Here is a 23,590-nt window from a genome sequence, read left to right as displayed (position 1 = left end):
CATATGGATTTAATTACAAACTCAAAAGTAATTGAAGGAAAGTGTTAGACTTTCTTTAACTCATATCTGGAAACAACCAGATACCTCAGAAAAGTTATTTATTGTTGGTACACAGCGTTAGCAGAGTTTTGCTCACTTCACCAAAACACCAGATGTGTGCAATTTTGAAGTGAATGTCTACAAGCACATTTAGTACACAGGGTAACAATATCCCTCCTGCAAGCAGATATGAAATTTACTTTCACCAAATGAAATATCCATGGAAAACTTATCCTGAAATTTAGTAAGCAAACAGACTGCCACTTCCACTGTAAATTGGAATTAATACTATCAAGTTTTATTTGTTTGTGCAATTCAGCCAGAAATTCCCCCGACTCCCTCTCAGCAGAATGAATAGGGAGTAGCAAAATATGGTGTGGTTTTATTCATGCCAGGATGGAGACGTACACTAAAAGACATTAGGTCTGGACAGCTACATATGTGTTATCTCCACTGGTGATCAATGTATAAATTGAAGTAATCTTCCTAAAAGTGCCTGTATTGAATAGTGCTTTCTATTCACATGCACTCCTGTCCATCTAAAAAAATGTTGTTATTATTAACTCAGATTGTATTTTAAATAGATTTGCTGCAAAACAACTCTTCTAGATCACACAGATTTCATTAGGTTTCTTTTGCAAATCCAGCAGGAGAAAATACATATTTTTAAGGGCCAGGAGTGCTTTTCTTTTCCAGATCACAGAAAGAAAACAATGTTTTGTTGACCTTGGAGAAAAAAAACATTCAATGAAATCTTCATGTCTATGTTGGAGAGGAAGAAAAAATAAGATAACCCTGGAATTTAACCATATTACTAGAGAAAGGATACAATGACTCACAGACTAATATTAGGGAAGGACAAGCGTCCCTGTATAGCTACAAGTGAGAGTTAAACCTAATTTATTGTATCTTAGCTTCTTCATTTCCAAAATACATTTCCTTTTCTCTGAGACAAGAACAACTTCTCTTCTCTCTCTTATTCTCTAATGGTAATATTTGTCAATACACTGTATTCTTGTGATTATTCATTATAAGAAGAACAAAAAAATTGGCATGTCATAGAACTTGCTTAGCACAACATTTTAGAGATTAATTTATTAAGGAATACAGACGCTTTACAAAGAAAATGACTGTTTGCTTCTTTCATTATTATTGCAAATTAATTTTTACAGGAGAACTTAATGAGCAATTATTCACACACAACATATTTAGGCATAAGCCAAGCTCCAAGCTACAGTAGCAGCCAAGCGTCACTATCAGATTTGATAAGCATACCATCCCACGTGCCATGGCATGGCTGAGGTCACACAGCTACTCAGTCCTCTTCGAGCTCATGTCCACCCACATGCTTTGATTTGCACAAAAGTGAAAAGGTGGCATATAAAATAGATTTTATGTGTGGCAAGTGAATTTTGACAATTGAAGCTAGTAATTCTGCTAGATTGCTAGAAGACGATGGAGCTGGAGATAAGGATGGCCAAGCTAAACATGAGTTTCTAATTAGGTTCATTCTTCTAAATTAGTCTATGAAATACTGAAAGAATATTGTGTGCCTGCACAGAACAAAGTAAGATGTAAATTTAAAACTTTTAATACTAATTATCAAGTAAGCTTCTTAACCAAGTCACACCCTTAGCAATTCTATACTTGAAAACACTTGTTGCCTCAATAGAAACATGAAAAAGGACACTTAGAAGGGATTTCTTCTTTGCTTTTGGTCTGTCTACATATTTTTCCGCACTCCCAAGTCATTTAATTTAAGGATGCTTATGAAGCCTATATCCTCTGTTTAAAACATTAGGAACTTATTTTGAGTCCAAACTGTTCTACAGGCACATTTTGATCAGAGTCACAGTTTTATTAAACGCTAGCTTTTGAAAAAGCAAACTCACTTTAGCAATGTCTTGTTAGGAAGTTTGAAACTAATACTTCTCTACTGTGTAGTATAAATATCTAGTTAAACAACTTCAGTAACGAGTCAAGAGTTTTTAGTGTAGGTGCCTCTATTATTCCCTTTCATTTACTTTACATATCTATTATGTAGACATGTATGTCTGAAGAAATGTTCCTGGCTCCCCTCAACAGATATAGACATTTTTAGAGTGATTCAGGTCATATTGTCTGAAATAAATCTTAATAACTGTGCTCTAGAATGCCTGTTTTTCCCAATGAAACTATAGAAAGCTGAGAAGAACCAGTTCACCTGTAGACATTGCAACATAGGCCTTAAATTGTAATGACCCCAACTTGAATCTTTTCATACAGCCAGCATTGAGAGAGATAAAGCCATGCACTTGTGTCCCTTATTTTAATTGTGTGTGAGACAATGGTGATGCCACTGCTCTGCATTTTTCCACCCTCTTACAAGGGAAGCACATCATTTAGGCCCCTGCTCACAAACTTAGATGAGGATCATGACAGTCTCCTCTTTAGCAAACTAAGAAACTCAGAACAGCAAAAAATCCAGTCCATATATCATTCATATGGTCAAAACATATGTTTTTATTTAAGTACTGGTGAAAACAGGAATGTGTTTTAAACATTGTCATTGCACAACAGACACATTAGAAGTCTCTGTGTTTATTCTTGCCTACATTATTAGTTAAATATTTGTAATTATCTTTAACCAAGTATTTTGTTCTTTCAATTACTTTCTAATGTAAATGAAAATTCTGAGCTTCTTTGTTAACTTTATTCCATATATTGAGTTCGCCTACATTGTAGACTGACAGCTGTTATTAAGGGTTCATTCAGGGTTTGCTAAAGGTGATGTTTCTAACAGCACTCAACTACCTAACATACCACAAGTGAAGCACCAAAAAAAATTCTAACCACATTGGAAAGTATTTACCCTGACATGAGATTCAGCCTTTGGAAAGATCCAGTCCTCAAATAATTGGACGGAAGTATATAAAAATTGATTATATAGAAAAATCATCCAAAGCTATTAATTCACCTATTAATTATTTTCTGGAAATATCCCAGATGCTCCACATCTCTGTACCAATTCGGGGTGGGGGGGTGAGGGGAAACCAAACCAATGAGCATACAAGTCAATGCATACAGACTGTTTTCCTTGCACAGTGTGCTGCACTATATAACAACAGAGAGCTATGTTTAGTACCCAGTAGAAATGTCAAATACTTATAATAACCAGTTTATAAGACCTTTGAGATTCACAGTAGCTGGCTGTGACCAGCTTGTTTCAAATTAGATTAGCCCAACCTAATTTTCTATTCATGTTATGTACAGTCATTTGAGGTGGAAGGCTATCAACTCAGGGCAGAGAAATAAGACTCAAAGCTTCAGCCCTCTTGAAGAGCATGTGCAACTTCTGTCCTTTCCCCCCCACGTGTCATTCTTATACCTAGCTTCTAAATATCATACTGAGTGACATTAGTGAATGCGTAAACATGCAATAAGTTTGGGAGTATTAAAGCAGCCTCAACCTATCATCACAGGGAAATCTGTGCATCTGTGACTAAATGGACACATTATTTCTGAACTCCATGCTTGTAAACAGCCAGCAGAGTGTGTACATTGAAATTAGAATAGATTGGGAGGCAGGACTTTATTACAAATTGATCTAGATGACGATAGCAATTCTGAAAGCAGCTCCACATTTTTAAAGGTCCATTGTATGTTCCTAAAAATGAGAAGGGAGAAACATTTAGGAACATAACAGAAATGAAATCTAATACCAGGATACATGTTTTTTTGTTGTTATTTTTATTTTATTCTTTTACAGCATTATTTTATCAACATTAACACAGGAGCTAGAGCCTGCTAGCATCACATGCAGAAATGCATGGAGCAGAAATGAAGAAAATGCTATTTCTAGTCATCTGTTTATTTTTTAGTAATTTTTCCTACTGCAAGTGCTCTCATTGTAAAGACCAAAAGGTTTTGTCAATTGTGTCAATTGCAGCATGGAAAAAAATAATAATTACTGTTAATAGAAGTAATCCAGTTTCACCGTGTGGTTGAAAGGTCTTTACTTGTCAGTTTATTCTTGAGTTTTACTCTACCCTTGAAAACAGTAGGTGGACATATAACCCCAGCTTAGTTTATCTTTTTCCTGTAACATTCCATATCTACTGTATATAGCAGGATATTTTAGCAAATGTATGTGCTATTTTTTGTTGCTTGCACTCTTCCGTAAAATGTTTTGTGAAGTGGTAAGTCAAAACCAATAAAGATGTCAAGGATCAGCATTAATTTCATTAGCCTACCAGAAGCACAGATAATTTCTTATGCTTTGAATATTTGCCAGAAGAAAGATAGACCAGGCACACAGTTCACCAGGCATCAGAGTATTCAGGGTGCAACTGCTTAAAAGCAAGGTCTGATACAATGAAAAAAACCATAACCCCCGAGATTACATACTTTTAAATAATTACAGCAGGAACTGACCTTGTAACATTGTCTTTTCATTCCTTACAACTCAATATAGAAGATGAGGTAAAACTAACAAGAGTAATTCTCTTTTCACCAAGCACCAGAATTCTGTGCATAAAGTCCTCAATGTTATTCCCAAACTGCTGTCTCTACATTGCCTGGGAAATCATCTGACCCAGCTCCATGTTGCAAGAGTCATGATGGTGAGAAAAAGGCTGTAATTCTGAATGTTGAATATACAGATTTTCAACTCAGATTTGACCAGCAATAAGAATGCATTCCATGGTATGATTCAGCCATATCCCAAGAACATCTTGAGAACTGCATTGACACTTATGACTAGCTGACATGGACATATACTTGCCGAAAGCAACATACTCAGTTCACCTAGTGATATTTTTGGCCATTCTTAGATAGGACTCACATGGAATTATATCTTTCTTCAAACATAAGTAAACCCTGTAGGCCTGGGTGTGTTTTAAAGTACATTAACTGATAACATACAGCCTTCAGCCATATCATTTTCATGCAATAAGGGGAAAGAATTTGGAGAAAGCTCTGTTCTCTTTACATCACTGGCATTTTGTTTGGTGCCAGAGTAAACAGCCTTTTTCATGGCTCTTTGCTGTCACTAGTGAGCACTGAAAAATTCTCAGACAAAATGTTGAGTCCTTCATTTCCTTCTCCTTAAGAGCACCACAGAGCAGGGCCATCCAAGGCATCCTCTAAACATTTGGAACAGTAATGTCAGGACCTAAGCAATTCAAAGGAAACAGCTTCCTCAGAATTGGAATCCTCTTTAGCATGGGCAGCTGCGTCTCAGTGGAGCACAGCTTCCCATCCTCCTTGCAGCGCACAAATGTTCATTGCCTTTGATCTGGTTCCCCTTGCAGCTGCTCAGCAGCAGATCTAGGAGCTCCATAAGGATGTGATACAGCTCTGAGCTTTATAAATGCCTGGCCTGACTTGTCCCAGTTTCCAGAAATTATTTGGCTAGTCTGAAAGCAGCAGTACAGCAGGGCACAATATCCCCTTTCTCTGCCTTCCTTCCTGTATTCATGCTAAGCCATAAATCTCAATGGAGTTCTGACTCAGCTGAGATCCTCAGAAGAGGAACTTTTTACAGAGCAGGGAGAAACACAAAATGCTGTTGAGGAGACATCACAGCCTCTTCTGTGAGAAGCTGGGGTTTGTAAACCAAAAAAAAAAAAAAGGCCCTCAAGAAAGCAGTGTACTAAACAGGTGCTTTACACAGATTCCTACAGAATCAAGGAAGGCAGAATCAAATTGACTTTCTCTAAAGCTTTGTAGTGTTACAGTTTGATATTTTAAAACACAGATTTGCAGGTAGAGAGCTAACTTCTCATGACTGAGTGTTACAACACTCACTTGTCACAGAGACAGAGTTTGCACATACTGCAGATGGAGTCTCTTTTCTTCTCCTGTTCTGTGACCTCAGACTATATTGGCTTATTGTGTAACACCATGGGTAGAGAAAAGGAGAGGAAAAAAGTCTTTATATAGCAAAATCTTCTCCCATGAGCCACTGAGCTTTCTTTACAGCCAAATAGCTGAATGATATATACACATTTTCAGGATTCCGTCCCATCTGTTTTCTAAGTTCTTTGTAGGAACTAGATCAACGTTTATGACGCCAAAATAGTCACTGCGCTCCACAAGGACTTAGTGGGCACCACATCATGTTCCCAATGGTGAATGATAAGTTACTGATAATGGTAAGTGTGTACTTCTCTTGTCTAGTAACAAGAAAACAGTGTTAACTTTAGTCTCTGTAAGTCAAAAATGTCCCATTTACTGCTGCTAAAGGGAATATGCAGAAGACATAGCACAACAGACAAGCAGTACACTTCCAGTACGTTAGAGCTCAACAATCATACTGTCCATACCTTCAGCTCAGCAGCCTTCTTTGGTGGGTTGGCCTGTCTTCCTTTTTCTCTCTCTGGTAAAGAGCATCAAGCACATTTTTAGCTTTCTTTAAAGCAGCGTTTGTATGCCAGTACCTTTAGCATTTTTATTAAGCACACCTAAGAATTTCTTAGCCAATTTTTAGAAGCAGTCTCTGAAGTTTTAGGGGGCATGAATTTTTTGCAGCCACCAAGAAGAAATGAAGGAGGAGAATACTTCCAAAGTATATTTTGATTTTGTCTGTTGTTGTCGGAAATAAGGATTATATGATGCCAATGTTTATCTATTAGTTCCTTTAATAACTTCTGAATCTACTACTGATTTTCTGCTATCTTTGGTGGATGGCAAAATAATTAAAAATTTGACAATCAAAAGAGTCTCTCAACATTTGCTTGAAAGTAACTGAGTCTAAGAAGTTTCATGAATATTGGTGGGAAGCAAATCCCACACAATGTGCAAGTACAACGAAACTATCACTTTGATAATATATGAATATTTATGGGCTTTTTCAGAGTAACTATGTCACATGGCATGTTTAAACAACTTCTTAAAGTTGTTCTTCATCTATAAAGATTGAATATGGGGAAAAAAATAATTTATTCAATCCTTTATTCCTCAATCCCAAATCCTTTTGATAGCTCTGTTTCTCACTCCCTCCATAGCTTGTGCTGCTCTCCTTGTTGATGGCTTCCCTTGAGTACTAACCTAGGTATCCTTTGATGCAAGATTACACAATGGCAGGAGACACAAAATCGGAAGTGTTATGTGAAGATGTATATTAGTTTTTTGTTATAAAGTTTCCTCCCTTTGAAGTTCTAAGGAAACCACAATTTCCTTTCTCCTGCTTTAAGAGATATATATATATATTCACTCACAGTTAAATACATCTCCCATAACAATTAATTTCCCAGGCCTAACCAATACTTAGGTGCAGTTCAAAGAGGGTCTTTGATCTGCACACAATTCCTCAAAAAATCTTTATCCTGCCATCCAGGTGATGAGGAATCCCAGCAAAAATGGCTTCCTGCATCTAATTGAAAGAGACCATGTAGCACTTTAAAGTAGTACATTATTAACATGCATATGAACAGTCAACATCAGTAATTTACTTGCACAATGTAAAACACTGTGCTTGGTTAGACTAGTAGAGAAGATATTTTTAAAATCATGAATTCACTTACAATACTGTTCATCAAATAAACCCTTGTTAGCCATTCTGTGTCAGATTGCACTCCACAACCGTAGTGACTGCTCTTGGGAGCCAGTCATTTATCATGTTAAAAACAAGGACTTTTGAGGCCAATGAGCTACAGTAGCTGTATTTAAGAGGTGGCTGTATTTTTATGCTTTTTCTGAGTTTTGTGGTTAAGTGGCTCACTTTGTAAGCACTAATACACGGAATGAGTATTTATGCAAAGGATCTCACTGAGTTTTGTGAGGCTATTCGTGTATGCTCTCAAAAATGCAAGTGTGGTTCGTACAGCATAGCCCTCAGCCTGCCTCTGAGACTGCCAGAGCTTGAAATGCAATGGCCCTGCAATCTGCTGGCTGAAGCTTGCAGGGAAGACAAACAGAGAGCAGTAAATTAGAACAGCGACTCAGAGCTGTGCCATCATCACTTACAAGTACTTATAAATTGTTTATCCTCCCCCTTCATGCTGTAGCTATAGGCTTTCATGTTCCTACATCTGCTAAATATGACTGCTCCGCTTACTTACCAATCTCCCAGGAAGGCAGCAAGGCTCACTTACAGCTTACATCATATGCTAAGGAGTAAAGCACCAGCTTTGTGCTGAGCAGTCATCTCTCTTAATTTTGATTGATTTCCTTTTACCTGAATGTAATCAGATTACAGGCAAACACGTGTTTAAGAGTAACAGCTAACCTGACAAAGCTGAATTTTTCTTTCTCTGTGAATGTGAATATAACAAAATAGAGAATGCGGGAGAGACATAAGTTGATAGCTTGGGTTTCATTTACATACCCCGTTGGCTTCTAATCACAGCACCCTCCTTTGACTTGCCACAAGACGCTCCTTTCCAGAAGCAGCTACACAGAGCAAGGGCAAGTGAGAGAAGGGCATTATAATTCACCAGTAAGCCAGTCACCTGGAAAGATCTATTTGGTTTTATATGTAAATGTAGTGCTGGTCCGGTTTCAGACAATACCACTCAGTCATTGCCACTGCAGTAACTGGCAGTAAGCACTGCCCACAGCCGCTGCAGTGTCTTCACCTCCATGTGGAGGTGGGAGCCCAGATCAGCTACGGATCAGCATAATCCTATCCCCCAGTTAACAAGAATAAATGGGAAAAAAAGAAAGCAAAAACTTGTACTTACAGACTCCTTTTCATCTAATGAGCACACCATGCTTTCCTGTGCATGTTATTCTTAGTGTCCCCAAGGCAATTTGATCATCGAAGATGCAGGAGGGATTGGTTTAGTCAGTCCAGCTAAAGGGTTTGTGACAGAACTGGGATCTATGTTACCGTTACTCTCAGCCCTCTGGTTTGACCACTAGATGATATTTATGACTAGATACTTTGAGGTTACATGAAAGCTTGATCAGACGCGTGTGTTTCCAGGCAATATCACAGAGATATCTCCTTTAAAACTGACTGCAATTGAAATCCTTCAATAAACTCCATTTAATATATTGCCAAGTTGATGTATAAGCTTCAAATTCAGTCTGTGAAGTCTCATCTTTTTAAGAGCAGAAACCCTTCAGTCACTGAGAAAGACCTGAAAAGCTCCTGCAGTCTCACAGGGAGTATTAACCACTGGTGAGTATCTGTCTTAATATACCAGAGAACAAGGGTCAGTGTAGTTCGGCAAGAAGCATGAGGGCTTAGCAGCAGGAAAAATCCTACTAATAGCCTAGGGTATAAACATGATTAGAAGGGAAATTTCAAGCAAGCCAGCCAAGCTGCATGATGATTTTAATGATATTTTCTCCTGCTACCAAGGACGCTGTGCCTGAAGCCCTCAGGCCTGCCTGCAGTCATATTACTATACTTGCAAAACATACTGACCCCAAAGATGGTGCAGTCTATTTCTGTCACAGATTAAGTGACCTCTGCACTTTTTGCATCTAGCTGTGGAGAAAGCTGCAAGTGGAGGAATGTTCATCACTCAGCTAAGCCAAACTTTTGTTTGCTGTGTTCACATGAATAAGTTATAGGGCCTTGGCATCACGAACAGCAGCACTGACACAGTTGACATGACAGCACTATAGACTGAATCCCGATCTGCCCTCTAAGGATAAGATGGGATGTTTGCTCGTTTCACATTTCACCGACTCGGGCTGTTCAACTATTTATAAGATGAATAGAAATTTCCACTACTTCAGCTGACACACCTGCCTTTACCTAGCAACTGCTCAAAGGGAGCCAGCTGAGACAGAGAAGGCTTTGAGAGGCACAGCTCAGAGGGGAGCCTGCTGCTGCCACCCCTGCCAGTCCTGTCTGTGCCACCAGCTCTGGCCTCTTGGCAAGGCAGCAGCCCTTTCCGCTCCCCTTGGCAAGAGCTATTTATACCCAGCACAGCTCAGGAGAGGAAGCCTCTCCCTATGCAGCCTTCCCTGGGTGGTGAGTGGCGTGAGAGGAGCAGAGAGTTCTGCAGACACTTCAGGACGTGACAAGGGGAGACTGCCCTGTCTAGCATGGGGTGAACACCATGGAGACATGAAGCAACCTTCCCAGTGGCATGATGCTACCACACATCCTGCTGCAACACAATCCCAGATGTTCCCCATGCCATGTGGCCCCTTCAGGGTGCTGGTGATCTCTGACAGTGCAGGGAGCTCACCTGGCACTTAGCACAGGACATTTTCCTCCAGCTCCAGGCCCATGGGAATATACCCACCACATCCTGGTCTCCTGTTGGTTTTGACACAAACAAGGAAGGATGAGGAACACCACTCAACAAAAGGCACTTGTCCAGAACTTAATTTTCTGATTAGTTGAAACCTGGTCCATACATAATGCTTGCAGTCACTGAAATTTCACATTTGACTCACGTATCAGCAGGGTCTCTCCAGCAACTTGTTCCCACCAGGCTCCCAGTGACAGAAAGTGCAGAGCCCCATGGCATTATCACATTTCTATCCAGCATGTCTGGGGGCCTCAGCCACGACAGACTGATCTTCCAAAGAAGCCTCCTAGGGGTAAAAAGCCATTTTAACAGGGATTAAAATATAGATAAGCTAGTACAATCAGGAAAGATCAGATGAAAAGTGTCACTTTCCTACTTTCATGCTGTAACTGTGGACAGTGCCTGACGAAAGTCCAGAGTTGAAGGAGTCAGAAGATCTCTTTTACAGTAATACTGAAACCAGTCCTAGATGGGAATAAAGTCCCATTACCCTGGTGACTTCAGACAAGCAAAAACTGAGGAAGAAAGAGGCTGTACATGGGATGCTGCAGGCAATTTAAGGCAGGAATCGACAAGGACATTGAACAGACAAAGAGGGGGTGGCAGCAAGAGGAACATGTGCCAGCACAGATTCATCATGCATGCTGTTGCCAGGCTAAGAAAAAAAAAATTAAAGGTATCCCAAATCAATTCTGTTTACATTTACTAGGTGTCCCTTCCTCTGCTTATTCTCAGCAGGATGGACAGGGGGATGCAACCAGCAGCAGTGCTGTAAGCCAGTCAGGAGTACAGGTTGGGGTATTTGAGGAATCAGGGCTCTCTTTCAATGGGGAGACTGTTTTCTTTACTCTTATAATTTAAATGTTTACCCACTCTCATCTGATGTTTTTGGAGAGGGAGAACTGTAACTAAATATGACATACTCTTGTTCACAATATCGTACCATATAGCAACTTTAAAATAGGATATTTGACTACATACTTTTGATGCTGAGGATAAAAAGACCGTAATTGCTGTAGTATTGTGAATTGTGTTTGTGAAGGAAGGAGTTTACCAAACAACAACCAGGAAAAAAGATAAAGTATGGTAAGTTTTATGGTTAAAATTAGATTGACCTGAGTTCAGATTATAAATGGAGGAAAAAAAGTAAATGCGGTTTGGAAACAGAAGGGAAAAAGCATTTCCAGGAGACATGTTTAAGTTTCAAAATATCTTGTACTTTTCACAAAGAAACAGTGTGACCAAAATACTCAGGAGATTTTCTCCCTTGTGCTTGACACATGCTCTTAAACACAGAGCTGAGATCAGAGGGAGGGCAGGGGAGAAAGTTGCCAACAGCAGATGAAGCTGAATCAGCGGAGTCATCCTTTTGTACTTCAGTAATCTCAGACAGGGACTGATGGTAATCTTCAGGATATTTCTTCCGTCCCTCTCCCTCCCTTTCCTTCCCTATGCCTCCTCCCCAGCCACTGCTGTTCATCTTGGTAGTGAGCTCGTTGAGCTGTTAAAGCTGTTGACTGGAGTTCTGGGTGTTCTCTTTAAAACTGAAAATCATCCTTCCATCATCCACCTTGCTTTAACACCCACCCACTTAGGAAATCTTAAAGCTGTGTATCTCGTCAGAGGCTGCTAATGCTATTAATTCTCCTACCTTAACAGTCTATCTAAAATGTGAAAGCAGGTTTTCTGCAGATTCCTGTGCTATAGCACATTCTGCTACATTTCCCATACACATTTCAGTGTCTGTTTCATGGTTAAAAATAAAAAAGTCTGATTCAACACTCTGTCATTTCATTTGTGCTTGACTGAGACACCATTGGTTTTTACCTGCATAGCACAAGCCTTCATTCCTAAACCTTATTGTGATTCTTTCCCTATTTCTTGGAAGGCTAAATTACACACTCCTCCCTGAAACAACATCTCAGCCTTGGACATATTGACCACCATAACTGGTCTACTCTGGCCTCCAATCGGGAGGCCTAGAGACACACCATCTATAACGCTGCTGATACTTTTGAGAAAGCACGCAGGATCACCCTTGAGGAGAAAAGACAACGCAGAAAGAATCGTGCCTTGCAGATTATACCATCTAAGGAGTCTTTCTGCTGTGCCTTTTGCAACCGGACGTGTCTATCTCGTATTGGCCTTTTTAGCCACCAACGCGCTTGCAAGAAATGTGGGTAGAGCCCTTCCCAAATCTTTGTTCGCGAAGCCTAGCCATGAGGGAGGAGGATGAAATTACACACTCTAACCACAACCAGATCATTACCCAAACTCAAACTAGATGAGTTCCAGATATCCTGGATCTCTGTAGCTTGAAATGGAGAAATGAGGAGCACACTCACTGTTAGATGTACTATCCAGTTGCCATGAGTCTCACACAACTACCTACCTAAGTACTGTTAATGCTTTACCTATAAAATGAAGGTAATTGCTGAATGATCACATGCTTTGATTGCACACAGATTTTAACTCATTACTACACTAGGAAAATAGCATTAATGTGCCAAGTTTAGCACCCCCCAATATCATCAGCTGGAAGTGGAGCAACACTTACACCGCTCTTATAAAGTTTTCATTCAGAATTTGATAATTCCTTCCCCAAGGCACTGTCATCCCAAGGGGATACAGTAAAGCAAGTACTGAAGCTGATTTGCAGTTATACAAGTGTTGTGCTGTTGAAACCTGGCTTCAAAAAGGGCCTTTTAAGAAAGCAAAAAAAGGGAATATCTGATTTCTATGAAAACAGTTTCAGTCATTCTAGATTTTATACAAGAGCCTTGGATAAATTTAGCCCACTGTGTAGAGGATTGTGGGTCCAAGAGGAAAGAGGATGCAGGCAAGGAGCAAGAGTCTGCTCTGCTGGTGACACACTGCTCCTCAGATGTGATAGAATCATAGAATGACGGGTTTGAAGGGGACAGTGGAAGTAGACTGTGCTTCAGCACAGAAAAACTCAGAATGCTATAGGTATAAATGAGGTAGGTAGGCTTTGGCATGGCTTCAAAAAAGCCTCAAAATGGCCTTACAAACCCAGTTGAGCCCATTCATCTTCCCTGCCTGTTCTCAGTTCAAGGCAGAGAATCTTGCCTGAGAACCAGAGCATGGGGCCTGTAAAATATATCATGTAGTCAAGGGCTCCATCACATTTGCTCTGAGACTAAAATATTGCAAGGATTTGATTGAGATAGTTTTAGCAGCCCTTATATTATAAAAATCTTTAGGAAAACAGCACATTTGACGATAAGGAAGACACCACATAGGAAGCCACATGTGTGCTGTGCACAACATGGGCAATGATTGTACTGAGCTGAGAAAGGTGAGAAGAATTTGTTGAGGTGAATTGTCTTCATGATTGTTCTGATCTAGGGACAATATTGATCAAAGTTAGTAAAATATAAAATGTTAAGTAAAACAATGAAATGACCAGATGAAACACAATAGCATGGGAATGGTTTAATCTTTCCAAAAGGTTTAGTTAATTCAAAAGGTAACTAAGACACAAGCGTCCCTTGGGAGCCAACACTGTAATACTCCATTCCATGCACTATGACTGAGACAAGATCTAAGGAGGTCATGAGCAGCATAATAGGAAAGATCTTATTTTAAACCTCAGCCACTGGTTGAAATAAAACTCATTCTGCTTCACAGCAAAGTAGGTTAGAGGTTTGTTTGCAATGAGAGTTTTTTGTTTGTTTTACCTCATTTCCAGTAATACTGCCTCGCTCTGTGTTGTAATAGCACAGGCCATTCTTTCCTTCTGTAGTAACTTCATTTAAGCGGTATTATTCAGAGTAGTTTTATGTATAGGTTTGTTGTGGTTAACCTTCTTCTTCTATACATTAAAAAAGAGGAAGCTACTGAGTATAAAGGCATGGGAACTGCACCAGGCAGGGGAGGAGCAGCATTGCTCCATAAAGGTGCAGATAACCCGAAGGAACATGGATGGCTGGCAGAGTAACAAGCCCCATTTCATTTCTTCTATCATGCCTAATATGCTGCAGCACAGCACTAACCATAAATTCACAGCAGGCCCATCACTATAAAGGGGTCTTAGGAGTGGAATAAACAGTCATATAAGTGAGAGCTGAGGTCTATATTTTCTGGCAGTCAGATCAGTCTTTTTTCTTTTTGTACAGGAGAAGCTCTTTTAAGGTTAATGATATAAATAAGGAAAAAAATAGGTTCAAAAAAACCCAGCTTTTTGTACATTCAGATTTTAAAATCATCCAGAAAAACACTGTGAAATGAACTGCAGCATTTAGAATATCGGCTGAAGACACACGTGGTTGAGGAAACCGGAACAACTAGTTTGCTTCATAGTCCATGTTACATAGGCATGAGACCTGAAAAGCTAACGGAATGTCTGTACTCGTAGTAGAGTGCCAGCCAAGCTGGATCTGCAGCAGGCGTGGTGGTACACAGCCCTGACCCCATAGGGACTCCACTGCCACCAAAAAATGGCAACATATCTTATAACTGAGCATGAGAGCAACATTACCTGAAGGGAGATACTCACTCTTCCTACTTCCCACCCTCACTTGCCATCTGTGCATGAATTAGCTGGAAGTGAGATGATCTCAGGAAGATATTATCTGCCTTCCACCTCAAGCTGGTTGCTGCTGACTGTGCCATACTATGTGTTCACTAGTACCAGTCCACCCTAGCTCAAGGATCTCCTTACTCCATCACAAAATGTACATACACCCTAATTACACCTTAATTTACACCATCCCTTTGATGCCAGCGGAGCTACGCTCACAAACTGATTAAGGGTTGAACTGAGAGTCCATGAAAGAATACATAATTCCAAACATGCAATTAGGTCTAAAGTTGAGTGAATAATTTTCAGTGTACAGGATGAAGTCTCTGCTTTGCTCTCAGATTGCACATTCACTGCTGAGTGGTGACCCATGCTAGGGCTGAGAGGAGACACCTTTCAAATGTCATTATATGTGTCCTGAAATGCTGACAAATCAGAAATCGGCACAATTATAATTTAAATATTTGGTCACTGAGAGAAGAAAACATGCATCCTGGCAAAGATCAGTTTGTTGTGAAAACAATCCCTTCAGCTAAGCCCCCTTCATTCCCTGAGTCCCTACTTATATAACAGAATTTGTTGGAGTGCCATGGCTCTCCCTGAACCTAGCTGGAGCTAGGCTGCTGAGAAAAATGTTCAATGTACCCGTTTTTCTAAATTAAAAGGCCTATAGTTATCATCCTTGTACTTAGTCTCTGCCTACTCCACAAGAAGATCACTCCTCTTTCCCTGTGGGATAGGTATTGGTTTTCTTTTTTTCCTCTCCAGGGATTGAACAAACAAACCCACTCAAATGGTAAGCACTATTATTCCCCAGAGAAATCCTATCACAACATGGTCCTCCAGGTTATACTCTCTTCACCCTACCCACTTTTACAAGTATTTCACCAATGCGTTCACCTCTAAGGCTCTCCAAGGACAAAAGATTGACAGATACTTGAGCATAAAGGTGGTTTAACTCTACATGCAAGGCAAAAATGGAGATGGAAATAAGATCAGCAAAAGCACTCCAGATTGATTTTCCTAATGAAGCAGAACTCTCACACCAAGATGGGCTTACACACTGTGATCAAGCACACTTCTCACAATGCTGGGGTTATGGAGAGCCCTGTGCAGAGCAAGGTAATTATCAGCTGCCATGGCCCAGAAGGACTCCATTTTCCTCTGCATTTTGCTCAGTTGTCAACTTATATTCAGGAAAAAATTAAAAAACCCCTGCATTTTCAGAAGTGTCTGTACCACAAAAAAGACATGTTCTACATACATATCCCATTCCCTACCATCCCTGCAGAAAAAAAATGATATAAACAGGAGGATCAGAACGTGAAGTATTGTTGTGCTGGTCATCTTTGTGAAGCGTTTTATTGCAAGGATGATCTAGGCCTAGTTCTCAATCCCATTTCTAAAGGACTGCATTGTGTAAGTTACTTCATAAGCGATCAATAGCATTGAGTAAATGCAAGTGTTTGAGAAGGACTTTCCCACTACTGAGAGGCAGGGGCTGGTGACAGGCTAGAGGAGAATGAAACTGCTGAGGAGATAAACTGAAACAGAGTAAGATAAATCTCTGTCTCTCCATAGGGAATGAATATTAGTAGAGATACAGGGGTGTGGTTCATTTAGGTAGAATTGATAATTTTATCTTATCCAAATGCACAGAAAGTACTCTGTGAAAAGCTTTTTGGAAACTTTTGTGGGACTGCAGGACTTGAGACAGAGTAAAGCTTTGATATCTCTATGTATACAAATTTCCAGTCACAGTATACCATAAAACCTAGCCAGGCAACACATACTAGCAAGGGGAAATGTCAGTCAGAAGCAAGTCAGAAAATTGCACTGAGCAAATAGTTCTAGAATAATGAATTACATTCAGTCCAAAAAAAACCACCAGAAAACAAAGGGTGAAGTTATTACAAAGTCAAAATTTTTCTACTTCTAATCAGGTAAAAATTGTCATTGAACAACTCTTTCAGGACAACTCGCAAGCTAGAAAGTACATGTGTATGAACGCATGGGAAAATACACGAAATCAACAAGAAATGAAGCTTCTCCGCAAGCTTCTCAGTGACCTGGAAAGAATGTTTCCAAGAAACATTTTGCCTGATGAAAGCAACGTTGTCAATGCTTACTTCATCTTTGGCAAGGCAGGATGGGCAAGTGAGATTTTTATTCAGGTGAACCATGACACGCTTAATGGTCAGGGAACTACTCTCGCAAACACACCAGCACATCTCTCCAAATCCATTCCCATCAGAGGATACACACAAGTTGTGACCTGAGAGAATTGTAGGCTGTTAACAAAACTTGTAATTGGCTCCATGTGGAAAATCAATTACCTCCATAAAAAAAGCATTCACTAGTCATGTTAAGACATATATTTTCATATCTTAAAACTGAGCAAAATTGGAGGGACTAGAGGAGAACTGAGGCCATTTACCTCTGGCCTGCTCTGTTAAGAGGCTAACTAGAGTTCTCCAATTACACTGGAGTTCCGCATTATACTCATTACCCTATAATACATGTATTCACAGTCCCAAAAATTCATATGTTCTTGGAACATCTACATATTCCTGACCTCACACGTACTTTCATAGTAGCCTGATTCTACACCTACATCTTCGAAAATTCCTTTCCCTGGCAATTAATGTAGCTCAATTGTTGCTTTGAAAAACAATGTTTCAATATTTAAAAAAAAATAAAGTCTGGAGAATCTAAACCACTTGCCAGGAATGAGTGAAGGAAATGAGCAGAGTTGTGTGCACACAGGATTCTGGAGACTGGAGGAAGGAGTCCCGCAGAGAACAGTTTCACCCCACTTTTGTTTGCAAGTCAAATACAGTTCCAGATCTGAATCATTATTAGACTCCTGTTGACAGTTTAAATCTTGATTTCTGAATCGGGTAGTGAATGCAACCAAATATGAATAGTGATGCCTCAACACATCCTTCATCAAAAGCAGCACTAAGTAGCCAGCAATATTGAAGACCTAAACATTTAAGTGGACTAAAACAAATATCCTCAGAACTACCTATCTCATCTGGGTAGGTAATAGCAAGGCCATATCACCCTATATTTTCTTTGATCATCTTGGAACGATTTATTCTCCAGATGTATATATTCCTCAGGAAAACTGTTGGTATTCTATTTTTATAGAAAACAACTTATGGAAGAGGTCCAACAATATGAATTTAAATCTGGGTGTCTGCCAAAGAGTGGTTTGGTAAACATTCAGTCTTTGTTTCAAGTTTACAAGAAACTGTTATATAGAATTCAACAGTTCCCACTGTTGCAATAAAATGTCAATGAGAATAAAGAGACTTAGCACTGAGTGGGGAGAAGCCCAGACTAAGAAACTTTACTTGAGGAACTGAGTTGGTAGAACCAGGCTTAGAAAGAGCTGGCAACAACCCGGGAGAAGGCAAAAGAGAGTAAAATGGTGGCAAGGAGGCAGAGGCATATTGCTTGGGGTATTCAAAAACTGGAAGGTAAAGGAGAGAAAAGCAGAAAGCATAGCAAGGGGAAAGAATAAGGAAGATGTGTGGAGACAGAAAAGGGGAAAAAGCAGTGGCAATCACAGCTAGTTATAGAAAGAAAAGGAATCGCTCAGATAAGTAGCAATGTAGCATTGATTTTAAAGCTTTAGAGACTGGAAAACAGTAATAACTTTAACTAAAATATAACTTTCCTAAACCTCTCCTAAATCTCTAAATTGAATGAAAACTAAAAGGCAAGCAATTTTAGAATTGCAATAGCAGTGGTATTGAAGTCAAATACCAGTCCAGCAAAATGCAAAAAATGGTTATTAAGACCAGCTGAGGAATGTTTCTGAGGTGAAAGTTAAATGCAGTTAACATTTCTTCTTGATGACCTATTAATGCTATCCAATCAGGACCTCAAATTAATTGTTTCTTTCTTTTTATTATTATATTTCCTCATAACAACAAGGGTGATGCATTGTTTCCATCAATGTGTAGGTTATCATGTTGGAGCATATGGAATCACAGCTTTGTGGGTTGGAAGAAGTGGTAATTTGCTGTGAAATAACAACATTTCTACATAACTAGCCACTGATCTTTGTTCTTCTCATCAGCAAATAGACAGTCTTTGTAACAAAAGTAAAGCTGAGGGATTTGAAAATGTCAAAATAGCAAGCAACAAAGAGGCCTTGGCCCATATAAATATTTACATTTGAAATATCCATTTGCTGAACTGAATATTTCAGCTGTTGAGAGCAGCCTGAATCTCATTGCATCAGCTCCACAAGCCTATTGGTGCTCTTGCTTTGAACACAGACAAGAACAGCACTTTTATTGTGCGATATGCACATTCCAAGCACCCAGAACACTTACAAAGTAGGTTGTATTCCAGCAATGCCATGTCTCTGCTATTTATGATATTTAATTTTTATGATAGCATCCAGACTCCACAGCTGTGTAGCTTTCTAATATTGAATACAGATCCCTCACAAGACAGCTGTCTTGGATTTGTGTTTTTTTTTTTTAAAGAAGGAAAAACCTTCTAAAACTAGCCTCAGCAACATACTGCCTAGTGGAAAATTCATTTTAATTCACTAATTATTCTGATATGGAGCTGCAGTGAGTAAAATACTGTCCAATACTTTCAGTTCAGGAAGATTAGTGCATGCAACCCATTGTCTGGATGCAGCCAGCTCAGCCCCCACTTGAGCCAGTCTTCCTCATGATCAACAAAAAAAGAGGAATCTCTGTATACAGGCCCAGTCCTCTGTCATGCCAGAGATTCCTCATGCCCCTGTGACCTTGTGAGGCACCAGGTCTTTGGGATAAGACTGGAGAAGAAGAGGGAAGAAAGAATATGAAGGTACATCTTCTCCCTTTTGATCTTACCTTGGAAAGGAAATCCGTGAAAAAGGCATCCCTGCTCCTTTCCGAGCATGTCAATAAAAGTGGAGTGCAGGGATATCTGCCAGGTCAATAGTCCTTTCAGCTGCAGTTCCAATTAATGTTTACCTCTCAGGAAAAAGGCTGGGGGCAATAGGCTACAGGTGTAGTGGGGCCAAGGGTTTCACAGTGAAATCTGGCCTGCTCCATAGACATTATCCCCCTTGCCCCTTCTACTGGAGGCAGTCTGATCCAGGAAATAAAACAGGAGAAGTCCACAAGAGGAATGTAGATGTGGTTTTTTTCCATCACGGGTGTTTACTCCATAGAAAGAGATCTAAATGGGCATTTTCATGTAATACGGTGTGGTTGTTCTATAGTTCTTCCAACTTCAGTGTGTATTTAGCATTAAATACTCCCAACTGTATGTATATTTACTGTTCCAGCTCATTTGGAAGTGTTTTGTATAGGCTGCTCCATTACTTCTGTACATCTCATTATGCCAAATAGATAGCTGAGATGCCGCTGTGGGCCCCTTTTTAGTATCTGCCTGTCTGTTTCCATACACATGCTAAATATCATTACAAAGTGCTGTCTTCACTTCAGAAAAGGCTCTAAACCAGGCAATACTGGCTTGAGTAACTTGATTCCTCAAAAGTCCTGCACTTCATTTCTTACTAACAGATTTTTTTTAATTCTTCACAAATGTACTGATAGAAGGTAAAGAAGTTTTCTAGTCTTCAGATTTAGATTCCATTTTTTCTTTATTTCATGTTACTTCCCAGCATTTCTATGACAAATCAATTCTACTGCACCAATTAATATTTTATAAGCAAATAGCTGTGTAACGAATCAAACCCAAGTATAGTGGGTCTTTAAATGGGAAATTGGCAATATATGTAAAAGTTGGCCTAACTGTGATATTTCCATCTTTTTCTAAAGTTGTTTATAACCAACATTATCACTGAATACATCTCAAGGGAACTCTGTGATAACATAATTATCCTCAGGGATTTGTAGTGCAACGGTGTGCCAGAACATGGAGCATGTTTACAATAAGAGCCTCATTCTGGCTTGGTACACATAACTATTGATGCTTTGCAAGTATGCTTTGCTTGGGATGTAATGGACTACAAATAAGGTTCTCTGAAAATACTCTTTTCCTTTAACTGAGGTCATTTTTCTCTCATTACCAGAGATTTTTTCTCACTACTAACTCACTGATTAGAAGGAAACATACACTCTCCAACAGAAAAACGCAGTGCTGTGATAAGGACTAAAAAGCAATCTACAATTCACTCTAGTTAGCGATACATGACATTCATAAAAAGGTTTACCACTGTTTCCAAGTACTTTTCTATTAAACCATTACTTTATTTTCTATCTTTAAAAGTATACAGCTATATAATGGAAAAAATCCTTAAATATCAAAGTTCGAGCATAGAAAATTTCCTTCATTGTGGCAATTAAATAATTTGTATTACTCATACTAAATGCATGGGCTATGAGAGTTAAAGAAGAGCTGGTAATAACAAAAACATACGGGGTACTGTTAGTAAGTGTTATAAAACAGTTTTAGACAAATAAAGGAGCAAGCACCTAAACACACATAAGTGCACCTACATCGGCACACATGGGGCTACTTAAGTACTTTATCACAAAGAACAATTTTACAATTCCAAGGCTAAACTTTTTTTATTTACAAGCAGCTATTTGAAAGCTGTGTGTCATGTCTGTAAAACCTAACAGCTGCTGGTAGATCACACCCTTGAGAAGCTGGAGCGGGGGGGTGTGCACACTCATTTACATGCAGTTTTACTGTCCCTCATGTGGATGTCCAGCACAGCCCAAGGTGGAATTGCAGGTTATAATATGCGTCGTTGTCACAATTACAGTTTCACGACACAGAGGCCAAAGCTTTTACAGCTCATTTCCATTAATAGTCTGGGTTATGTCAGTTTTGACCTTTCTCTGTGAAGGGCTGTTGGGGACACAGAGAGCTTTTTGTCTTACCCCCTCAGATGCTTTCTTTGGGCACACTAGGACTTCCTCACATCAGTGGATCAGGACTTCTGCCATCTTCCAGCTTCCAGGTGAGCAACCACAATGAGTGTTGTGTTTTTCAGCCTTCCTGTTGGCCCACAGAAGGCTGCAACAGCAGCATCTCAAAGCATGGGCTTCCTTACAGAGGAGGTAGTCATGGAGCAAATGGGCCTTTTGAGACCTCACCTGAGGGTAGGTACCTGCACAGTGTCCCCAGCAGGAACCTGGATTCAAGATATCACTTACTCTGCCCCTTGCCTCTGGTCAAGGCACCAAAACCACATTCAAGCCAGTTACAACAGGATATCCCCATGTATTATCTGGAACCTCCCCCTCACAAGGACTGACCCAACCTTACTCTGATTAGCCTGAGTGATCTGGTGTCACATGTGTACATGAAAGGCATCTAGGCACTTATTAAATATGCATTTCCCTTCCTACTAACATAGTTCCATCAATATTTCAATGCCATGTTGCCTTTTAGACTGTGTTCCTACTGTAACATGAAGTCCCTACCAGAGCAGATGGACACCATAGAATCTGATCTGTTTATGGGTGACATTTGTTTCAGTATGAAGAGTTGTCATCAGTGGTGATTTTCTGCTGCAAATGCTTACAGTTATTTCATCACAAAATACCATCTCTAGTCCCTTCTATCAATAAAGCCAGTGGTACAGCATGAAGGCATGCAAAGTAGGGCTGAAGGTATTCAAGCAGCTACAGATAATTATTTACTGCCAAAGAGAGCTAGTTTATGACCAAGCTCATTTTTATATGTATATGGCTCATTTACATATATATAAGATTATATTTAACTTACTGCAAATGTGCTGACTTTATTGGAATCTGTGAGGAGTAAATGTGATCATTGACTTGTTTTGGAGTGAAATTCACATCTATAGGAAGTTTGTCTGTGGGTTTTATTTCCTGTTTTTTACATTCCCTTTCTCATCTTGTTTTATATTTTACCTCTCCATTGGTTATAGACTGATCATTGCAAAGTCTCAGTCATTTGCCTGAAAAACAAAAGCTGGCACTCACTGTGCTAAACAGCCCATTTTGTTACCCCTGCCACAATCCGTGGTGTTCTCAGTTATTGCACTTGATAGGCATCATTAAGGTTTCCATGCTGTTAGTCACCTTCCTGATCTTTCATGTTTCTTCTGCTCAGGAAGCAGCTTTTCCTGGAAACATTCAAAGAGAATAAAACCCGATTACAGCCATCTAAGATCCAAATCCCCTACTTCTGTTTCCATTTTTTTAAACTTGTAACCCCAATTATAAAAATGTGAAAGGCCAGATTATTCCACTTGCGTTCACACTAAGTCATTCCATAGAAGTCTAAAGAACTAGTTACAAGAGAAACACTGTTCAGTATGAGTAATTTTTAGATGACACAGTCTAAGAGTTTGTAGCATATTGTATTATCATGAGTTGGATGTATTAATGGGACATTAGACTGCCATAGACCTGCCCATCTCAAATACTGCAGGGTTACTGTATGACATCCACAAAAAAATCATTGGAGATGCTGTGGCTGTGTGAAGACTCTGAGACAGTTTTAAAGCTCTGTTTGAGGCATGGATGTGTAGCCACCACACAGGGAAGGAGACCTTTCCATTTGCAAGGTGAAACTCTCTCTTCCCCTTTGCTGTCAAGGTCTCTGTCATCTCTTGTGGAAAAGCAAGGGAAAACAGCAAGAGAGGGTGCCATATGGGTCACCCACATGGGTGCTCACTTTCATGAGGAGCCAACCAATGTCTGATCATGTGCTGGGACCCAAGTCTCATTCCTTCATCATGGTGTCTAGATTCCAATCTTGAAAACAGAGATTTGCTGAATCACTCAAATGTAAACGGCTTAGAGCACATGAACCAGACAGTCCTCCATTTTGTGGGAAAGCATTAAGT

Source organism: Neopelma chrysocephalum, unplaced genomic scaffold (assembly GCF_003984885.1).
Source record: "Neopelma chrysocephalum unplaced genomic scaffold, ASM398488v2 Primary Assembly neopelma1_59, whole genome shotgun sequence".
Classification (NCBI taxonomy): Eukaryota; Metazoa; Chordata; class Aves; order Passeriformes; family Pipridae; genus Neopelma; species Neopelma chrysocephalum.
Note: the sequence above shows the minus strand (reverse complement) of the source record.